The 8613-nt window shown below is 53.1% G+C and overlaps 1 protein-coding gene across 1 annotated transcript in view; it reads left to right on the top strand.

The window, feature by feature from the left end:
• gfod1 (glucose-fructose oxidoreductase domain containing 1) overlaps positions 1-8613 on the top strand; it is a 148952-nt gene that overhangs the window by 91174 nt on the left and 49165 nt on the right. The gene's annotated exons all lie outside the window — the stretch shown is intronic.

Raw genomic sequence — 8613 nt, 5'->3', positions numbered from 1 at the left:
GCATCTCAATTGAGAACAAACGGGCGGGATTCTCCGGACGAGTCAGCCCGGCGACCGGAGAATCCCGACCGAGGTCAATGGAGTTCTCCATTGTACGCAGCTTGCCTGTGGCGTTCTTGCAGCGGGCGGGGTGGGAGAATCCATATGTGCATAATGAGAATCTAGAGCTTTTTATTGTGCCGAACAGTTATTGTATGATATAGAATCATAGAATAGAATAGAATCCCAACAATACAAAAGGAGGCCATTCGGCCCATCCAGGCCGCACTGACCCTTTGAATGAGCACTCAACCTATTTCCATTCTCACGTCCACCCATATTTGTTCAACTTTTGAATTAAATTGATCCGATCATTTTACTTTTGATGTGTTGATTTCAAAATAGACTCATTTGGAAGATCACGGGCGGGATTCTCCGAGCCTGCGCCGGGTCGAAGAATCGTCGGGGGGCGCGCAAATCCTGCCATGCCGCTTAGATGCCGTGACGCCGGTTGGGGACCGTTGAAAGTGCCGGAGAATCGGCGCCAATCGCATCGGCGCAGTCACCGCGGTGTGCGGCAATTTTCCACGCTTGATGGGCCAATTGCCCGGGGAGTCCCGCCGGCGTCGTTTGCATATGGTCCTACCCGTGCGACCTCGGCGTCCTGGCTGCAGGGGCAGTCCTGATGGGAGTGGGGGGAGCAGACTCCGGGGTCTTCCACGGTGGCCAGGCCCGCGATCGGGGGCAACCAGTCGGCGAGGGAGGGCCTATGTTCCTCCGCGCCTGGCCCCTGTAGGCCTCCGCCATGTTGGCCGGTGGGCCGGCGCGGAGACGCATGCGCGGACCTGCGCTGACCGTATAGGGCCGGCTTTCGGCGCTGGAGCAGCGCATAGCACTCCGGCGCCGTGCTAGCCCCCGAGGAGGGGGAGAGTCACTGGGCCTGGAGGCCCGTTGACGCCAGCATCGCTCGCGCCGGTTTTGATGCCGGCGTCAACACTTGGCCAGGATTTCGGAGAATCCTGGCCACATGCCTTGCTTAGTGTGGCTTCAAACCTATATACTGAATGCAAAAGACTCACTTACCCCAAATTTTATTTAAAGTAGGGTAAAAATCCTGTTTCGCATTCAGGACACTATGCGGCATTCCGCATGCTCCTGTTTAAAATGGATGTTTCAAAAAAGGTGAGGGCAAAAATATGTTACGTTACTCGGTAGCCCTCTGTTCAGCTTCAGGCCTCCAACACTCAATCAACGCACTGTGGGCAAATATCTTCTGTGGAAGACATTTAAAAAAGGGAATTCAGGAATGCTTCAAGAACAGATAATTAATTACATTTTGAACAGTTGGTGGTGGCAATAACCGGTGAACCTGGCATTGTCTCAGGGTGTTGTGTACCGTGCTGCCGGCACCTCTGAATATGTTAAGTAGACGACCCTACATTATGGGATACTACCATCAACTTACTGTGGGACTAAGAAGGTGTTCATCCCCATTATCTGATTCAATCGTGAACTTAAAAAATATATACTTTGCAATAGAGTGTTTCCCTTAAACGTTCCCCTGTTATACAGCAGAAACTAGGCAGTACAATAGGGAACAATGAGGGGAAAGGCAGCCTTACCATGCACCCCACACAACCCTATCTGAAAATGGTGCCATAAATCCGATCCTCTCTCCCAAGTAAGGGACTCCAACTCCATAATTCTGGAATACAGGAGTGATGCCAGGAAAACAGGCCAATTTTCCTGACTACTAATTGAAATATTGCCAACCCCAAGTTATGTCAGGGAAGCTTAGGTGACAATGGGAAGATGCTTAAGGTCCTGGTGGAGGGATAAGTTCAGCTAGTGGCTACTTCTCCCTATTCTGTCCCCATAACTGCATCAAAAGTGGCCGTGGCTCATTCAGAGCCTATCCTCAACTTTTTGAAGTGCTTCCACTGCCTTTACTCATGCCTCCTTCCCTGTGATGTTGCTGTGAGTGCTGCTGAATTGTGCCACTCCACGGTGATGATGTCCTTTTGTGTTGCAGAAATCCCACTGTGAGCCTTCCTCCCTCTATAATCAGACTCACCAGAATGAACTGCATTCTTGGCACGTTTGAGTGGTGGACAGTAGTTACGCCTCACATCTCTCGTATGAAACTGCCTCGGTGGAGAATCGAGCTTCTAAAGCACAACTGGAGCTGACAGGATAATTTTGCAAGTTGGCAGTCCTAACATGGGGCTTTGTTCAGTGGAATGCCAACATCCCTGATTTATGGCCCCCAGTATTCCAGTCATTAAAATGAATAATGACAAATCTGGAAGGGATGCAAACTTGGTGCGTCACTCTTGCACCTGACTGTCCTACCAGCCCTACCACCAACTGAGGCTTTGCACTGGCCATAAAACCTTGAAAAAAGAATGATAGACTGATCCATTTTGTCAGTAACTTTCCCATTTCAACTCTTTCTAATGATAGACTTATGAGGAAGCAGTAAATATGAGTACGAACTAGTCAAGAGGTTCTATACAAATATGAATAGCATTGTGCATCATGATCCTGTCTGAATGGGATCATCGGTGTGTCTGCTAGTGGCTGCAGAGAGTATCATTGTTATTTCACTTGGTTGGTCTTACTGTTGCTGTCAGTACTATGGGCTGGATTTTCCATTCTGGAGATTAAATGCTGACGCCAGCATAGTATGTGTGGACTTTCATGACAGGAAATTTGGCGGCAACCCCTCACCGATTCCAGTACTGGTGAGGGGCTAGCACCGGTGCCGAGTGAAAGTCCCACAAATCGCGTCTGTCATGATATGCACTCATGCACATAATGAGATACAGACAGGTAGCGACAGACACCCAGTACAGCCAATCAACACACAGGACAGAACACAACCAATCACCAGACAGAACACTAGAGGGGGGTTTCCCACTATAAGACACAAGAGGCATCAGCGCTCCGCTTCTTTCCACTGGTGACAACTGTAGAGACAGTCAGGGTGTACATATCAGTTAGCACCTTCTACATGTGGATCAGAGCTAGTCTGGTCTAGTTAGTTATAGTTAGTACACTTAGAGTAGTAGAGTGTCAACCCACAGCCAGCTGTGTGCATTGTTACAGAAGTTCAATAAATCGTATTGAACCAACGTCTAAGTTTGGTGTCTGCTTTCCAGTACAACTGCAGCCCGTGTTACCCCAGGGTGAATAACACGACATGGTACCAGGAGTCTACTTCATCTAACTAATTTACCTTGCGTGATTCAGTGACGACCAGCAAGTGCCTTCCGGCGGCATGGAGAAATCCAGGCCCCTCCACAGCTACGGATCTCCGGCAATCTCGGCACCAACTGGCGGGTCTTCAAGCAGAAGTTCAGTCTCTACCTTGACACCTCGGGCCTCGAGGAGGCGTCCGATGCCAGAAAAAACGTGCTGCTCCTATCGACTGCAGGGGACCAAGCCATCCAAATTTTCAACTCGCTCACTTTTGCCGACAGCGAGGACAAGACCAAATTCAAGACTGTTTAAGCCAAATTCGACAGTCACTGTGAACACTACCTGATTCTGAAGCGGGAGGAACTAACCAGTGAGATAGCACACGGTAAATTCTTCACGAAGCTAGATGCATCGCGTGATTTCTGGCAGATACATCTGGACGAGTCCAGCAGGAAGCTCTGCACGTTTAATACACCTTTCGGAAGGTATTGTTACAACCGCATGCCGTTCAGCATTGTCTCAGCCTCTGAAATCTTTCACAGGATCATGGAACAGATGATGGTGGGCATTGAGCGTGTGCGTGTCTACGTAGATGATGTGATCATATGGTCCACGACCCCCGAGGAACACATATCTCGTCTCAAACAAGTCTTTCGACACATCCATGCAAACGGCCTCAAGTTGAACAAGGCCAAGTGCTCCTTTGGGATGTCATCAATCAAGTTTTTGGGTGATCAAATATCCCAGCAGGGTGTGCAACCAGATTCGGCCAAAGTCAAGGCCATCAACACCATGAAGATCCCGGAAGACAAAAAGGCGGCACTACGCTTCCTCGGTATGGCTAACTTCTTGGGAAAGTTCATTCCCAACCTCGCATCACACACCACGGCTCTCAGGCATCTGGTGAAGAAGTCCACTGCATTCCAGTGGCTACCCACACATCAAGCACTGTGGATCGAGTTAAAGGCAAAGCTTACCACTGCTCCAGTACTAGTGTTCTTTGACCCGGAGAGGGAGACAAAAGTCTCCACGGACACCAGCCAGGACGGCATCGGTGCGGTGCTCCTCCAGAAGGGTGACTCCTCGTCCTGGGCTCCAGTGGCCTATGCGTCAAAGGCCATGACTCCTACTGAACAGAGGTATGCTCAGATAGAAAAAGAGTGCCTGGGCCTCCTGACCGGCATTGTAAAGTTCCATGACTACGTCTACGGTCTACCAACCTTCACAGTAGAGACTGACCACAGACCCTTGGTCCATATCATTCATAAGGACTTGAATGACATGACGCCCAGCCTTCAGCGCATTCTCCTTCAACTCCGCAGGTACGATTTTGAGTTTGTATACACACCAGGCAAGGAGCTAATAATTGCGGATGACCTGTCCCGCTCCATCACCTCGCCCTGTGAACAGGTAGACTTCATCTGCCAAATTGAGGCACAGGTGCAACTGTGTGCCAGCAACCTCCCGGCCTCAGATGAAAGAGTGGTCAACATTCGAGAAGAGACTGCCAAGGACCCTCTTCTGCAGCGGGTCATGCATCACCTTGAAATGGTTGGCAGAAAGGGCAATGCCCTCAGTTCTTTAATGTCAAGGACGACCTGACAGTCTTCGAGGGGATCCTCCTCAAGCTACATCGTATCGTTATTCCTCGCAGCCTACAGAGCTTAGTGCTCAAACAAATCCACGAGGGACACCTCGGTGTCGAGAAATGTTGGCGCAGGGCCCGGCAGGCTGTCTATTGGCCGGGAATCAACCAGGACATATCCAACATGGTCCTCAACTGTGCGACCTGCCAGCGTTTCCAGCCTGCTCAGGCCAAAGAAACACTCCAGCAACACGAGATCGTGACTTCTCCGTGGTCTTAAGGCGGGTTCAACCTTTTTCACACCAATGGGCGTGACTATGTGCTCATCATAGATTACTTCTCAAGTTACCCGGACGTTGTGATGCTGTCAGACCTCACATCAAGGACGGTCATCAAGGCCTGCAAGGAGACATTTGCCAGGCATGGTATTCCACTCACTGTCATGAGCGACAATGGTCCCTGCTTCCACAGCCAAGAGTGGTCCAATTTCGCCAAGCTGTACCAATTCAACCGCATCACCTCAAGCCCGCACTACCTGTAATCTAATGGGAAGATCGAAAAAGGGGTCCATATCGTGAGGCAACTGTTCTGCAAGGCTGCGACCGATGGGGGCCGCCATCTTGGCCACCATCTTCAACGCCGCCCGACACGTGCGACCGACAGGGGCAGCCATCTTGGGACCACCCCACCACCTCTGACCACGCCGGCTACCCGCAACTCGGCATGGTCACCCTTGACCAGTCACGCCGAAAGCACCTCAGGAACTCCATGATGACCGTCCGGGTCAATGGGCACGAAACGCCCTGCCTGTTTGCCTCCGGGAGCACGGAGAGCTTTGTACACCCAGAAACGGTAAGGCGCTGTTCTCTCCAAATCTCCCCCGCATTTCAAACAATCTCCCTCGCGTCCAGATCGCACTCAGTGCAGATCCGGGGGTACACTGTCGCGAACCTCGCGGTACAGGGCGTCGAATACGCAAACTTTAAACTATATGTACTCCCCGATCTCTGCGCTCCTCTTCTGTTGGGACCCCTCTTCTGTTGGGACTGTACTTCCAGTGCAACCTCAGGAGCCTGACCCTAAAGTTCGGCGGGCCCCTACCTCTCACCGTTTGTAGCCTTGCGACCTGAAGGTCGACCCTCCCCACTATTCGCGAATCTCACCACCGACTGTAAACCCGTCGCCACCAGGATCAGGCGGTACAGTATCCAGGACAGGACTTTTATCAAGTCTGAGGTCCAGCGACTCTTGCGGGAAGGGATCATCAAAGCCAGTAATAGCCCCTGGAGAGCCCAGGTGGTGGTCGTCAGGACCGGGGAAAAGAACCGGATGGTTGTAGATTACAGCCAAACCATAAACTGGTACACATACCTCGATGCGTACCCCCTCCCCCGGATAGCGGACATGGTGAATCAGATGGCACACTACCGGGTGTTCTCCACGGTAGATCTGAAGTCCGCATACCACCAGCTCGAAATCCGCCCAGAGAACCGCCTCTACACGGCCTTTGAGGCAGACGGCCGCCTCTTCCACTTCCTCCGGGTCCCCTTCGGCGTCACCAACGGGGTCTCGGTCTTCCAAAGAACGATGGACCGAATGGTGGACCAGTGCAGGCTGCGGGCTACATTTCCGTACTTGGACAACATCACCATCTGTGGCCACGACCAGCAGGACAACGACGCCAACCTTCAGAAGTTTCTCCAAACCACCGGAACCCTTAACCTCACTTATAACAAGGAGAAATGCATTTTCCACACAACCAGACTAGCCATCCTCAGCTATGTCGTGGAAAACGAAGTCCTAGGGCCCAAACCCGACCGCATGCGCCCCCTCTTGCAACTCCCCCTCCCCCACCTCCCCAAGGCCTGAAAAGATGCCTGGGGTTCTTTTCCTATTATGCCCAGTGGGTCCCCAACTATGCGGACAAAGCCCGCTCACTGATCAAAGCTACCATCTTCCCACTGGCGGCTGAGGCCCGCCAGGCCTCCAGCAGCATCAAGGCAGATATTGCCAAAGCCGCGATGCGCGCGGTGGACGAGTCCGTCCCTTTCCAGGTGGAGAGCGACGCATCAGAGGTCGCCCTCGCCGCTGCCCTTAACCAAGCAGGCAGACCGTAGCACTTTTCTCCCGTACCCTCACCGCCTCCGAGATTCGAAAAAGAAGCCCAAGCCATCGTGGAAGCTGTACGGCACTGGAGGCACTACCTGGCCGGTAGGAGGTTTACCCTCGTCACCAACCAACGGTCGGTTACCTTCATGTTCGACAATACACAGCGGGGCAAGATCAAGAACGATAAAATCATGAGGTGGAGGATCGAACTCTCCACCTATAATTACGATATAGTATATCATCCTGGGAAGCTCAACGAGCCCCCAGATGCCCTGTCCCGTGGCACGTGCGCCAGCGCGCAAGATGACCGACTACGGGCCATCCACGATGACCTCTGCCACCCAGGGTCACCCGGCTTATCCACTACATCAAGACCCGTAACCTGCCCTACTCCACCGAGGTCAGGGCCATGACCAGGGACTGCCAAATCTGTGCGGAGTGTAAGCTTCTATCGACCGGATAAGGCCCACCTGATGAAAGCATCCCGGCCCTTCGAGCGCCTCAGTATCGACTTCAAAGGGCCCCTCCCCTCTATCAACTGCGTATTTCCTCAACGTCGTTGATGAGTTCTCCCGCTTCCTCTTTGCAGTCCCTTGCCCCGACATGACCGCGGCCACCATCATTAAGGCCCTACATAGTATCTTCACCTTGTTCGGTTTCCCCACTTACGTCCACAGTGACCGGGGCTCCTCGTTTATGAGCGACGAACTGCGTCCGTACCTGCTCGGTAAGGGCATCGCCTCGAGCAGGACGACCAGTTACAACCTCCGGGGAAACGGACAGGTGGAGAGGGAGAACGCAACGTTATGGAAGGCCGTCCTCCTGGCCCTACGGTCTAGGAATCTCCCAGTTTCCCACTGGCAGGAGGTCCTCCACGACGCGCTCCACTCCATTAGGTCACTTCTTTGCACAGCCACGAACGAGACCCCTCATGACCGTCTATTTGTTTTCCCTAGGCGATCCACCTCCGGGGTCTCGCTTCCAGCCTGGCTGAAGACACCGGGGCCCGTACTCCTCCGGAAACACGTGAGGAGCCATAAGTCCGACCCCCTGGTCGAGAGAGTCCAGCTACTTCACGCCAACCCCCAGTATGCATACGTGGCGCACCCCGACGGTCGACAAGATACGGTCTCCCTCCGGGACCTCCTGCACCCAAACTGCAAAGCAAACTGCACCAACAACGGGATAATGACCAGATAATCTCTTTTGTAGTCATGTTGGTTGAGGGATAAATATTGGGCTGTGTTCTCCGATTTGAAGACTAAGTGCTGACGCCGGTGTGGGAACAGTGGCGTTTTATGCCTGAAACAACGGCGCAAAAGCTGCACCGATCCTCCATCTGGTGGGGGGTTAGCAGGCACGCAGCCTAAAGCCCCCGGCTTTACCTGCGTATACGGCCGGAGAATTTCCGGGTCCGTGGTCACGCATGTGCAGCCTGCCAGAAACTGCCCCCCTGCAGCCAGCCTCGCCACCTCCGGACCACCGCCCACCAGTCCCTCCAGCTCCCAATGAAGGCCCCCTGCCAGCGGAACGGCTCCACCCCTAGCCCTCAGGCGCCATGCCGGGTTCACGAAAATAAAAAGGATAAGTGTTCCACGCCATCGGGAAGTCGGCCCGCACCTGCGCAGTTTGGTCTTCGGCCGCTTCGTTCTCCTGTTCGTGGTGCGCATGCGTGAGGCCCAGGGAAAAGTGCACGAAATGGCCGCCTTCATCGATGCTGGGGTGGTGACATCCTGAGG

The sequence above is a fragment of the Scyliorhinus torazame genome, chromosome 6 (assembly GCF_047496885.1).
Source record: "Scyliorhinus torazame isolate Kashiwa2021f chromosome 6, sScyTor2.1, whole genome shotgun sequence".
Lineage (NCBI taxonomy): Eukaryota > Metazoa > Chordata > Chondrichthyes > Carcharhiniformes > Scyliorhinidae > Scyliorhinus > Scyliorhinus torazame.
This window is presented reverse-complemented; position numbering and strand designations above follow the sequence as displayed.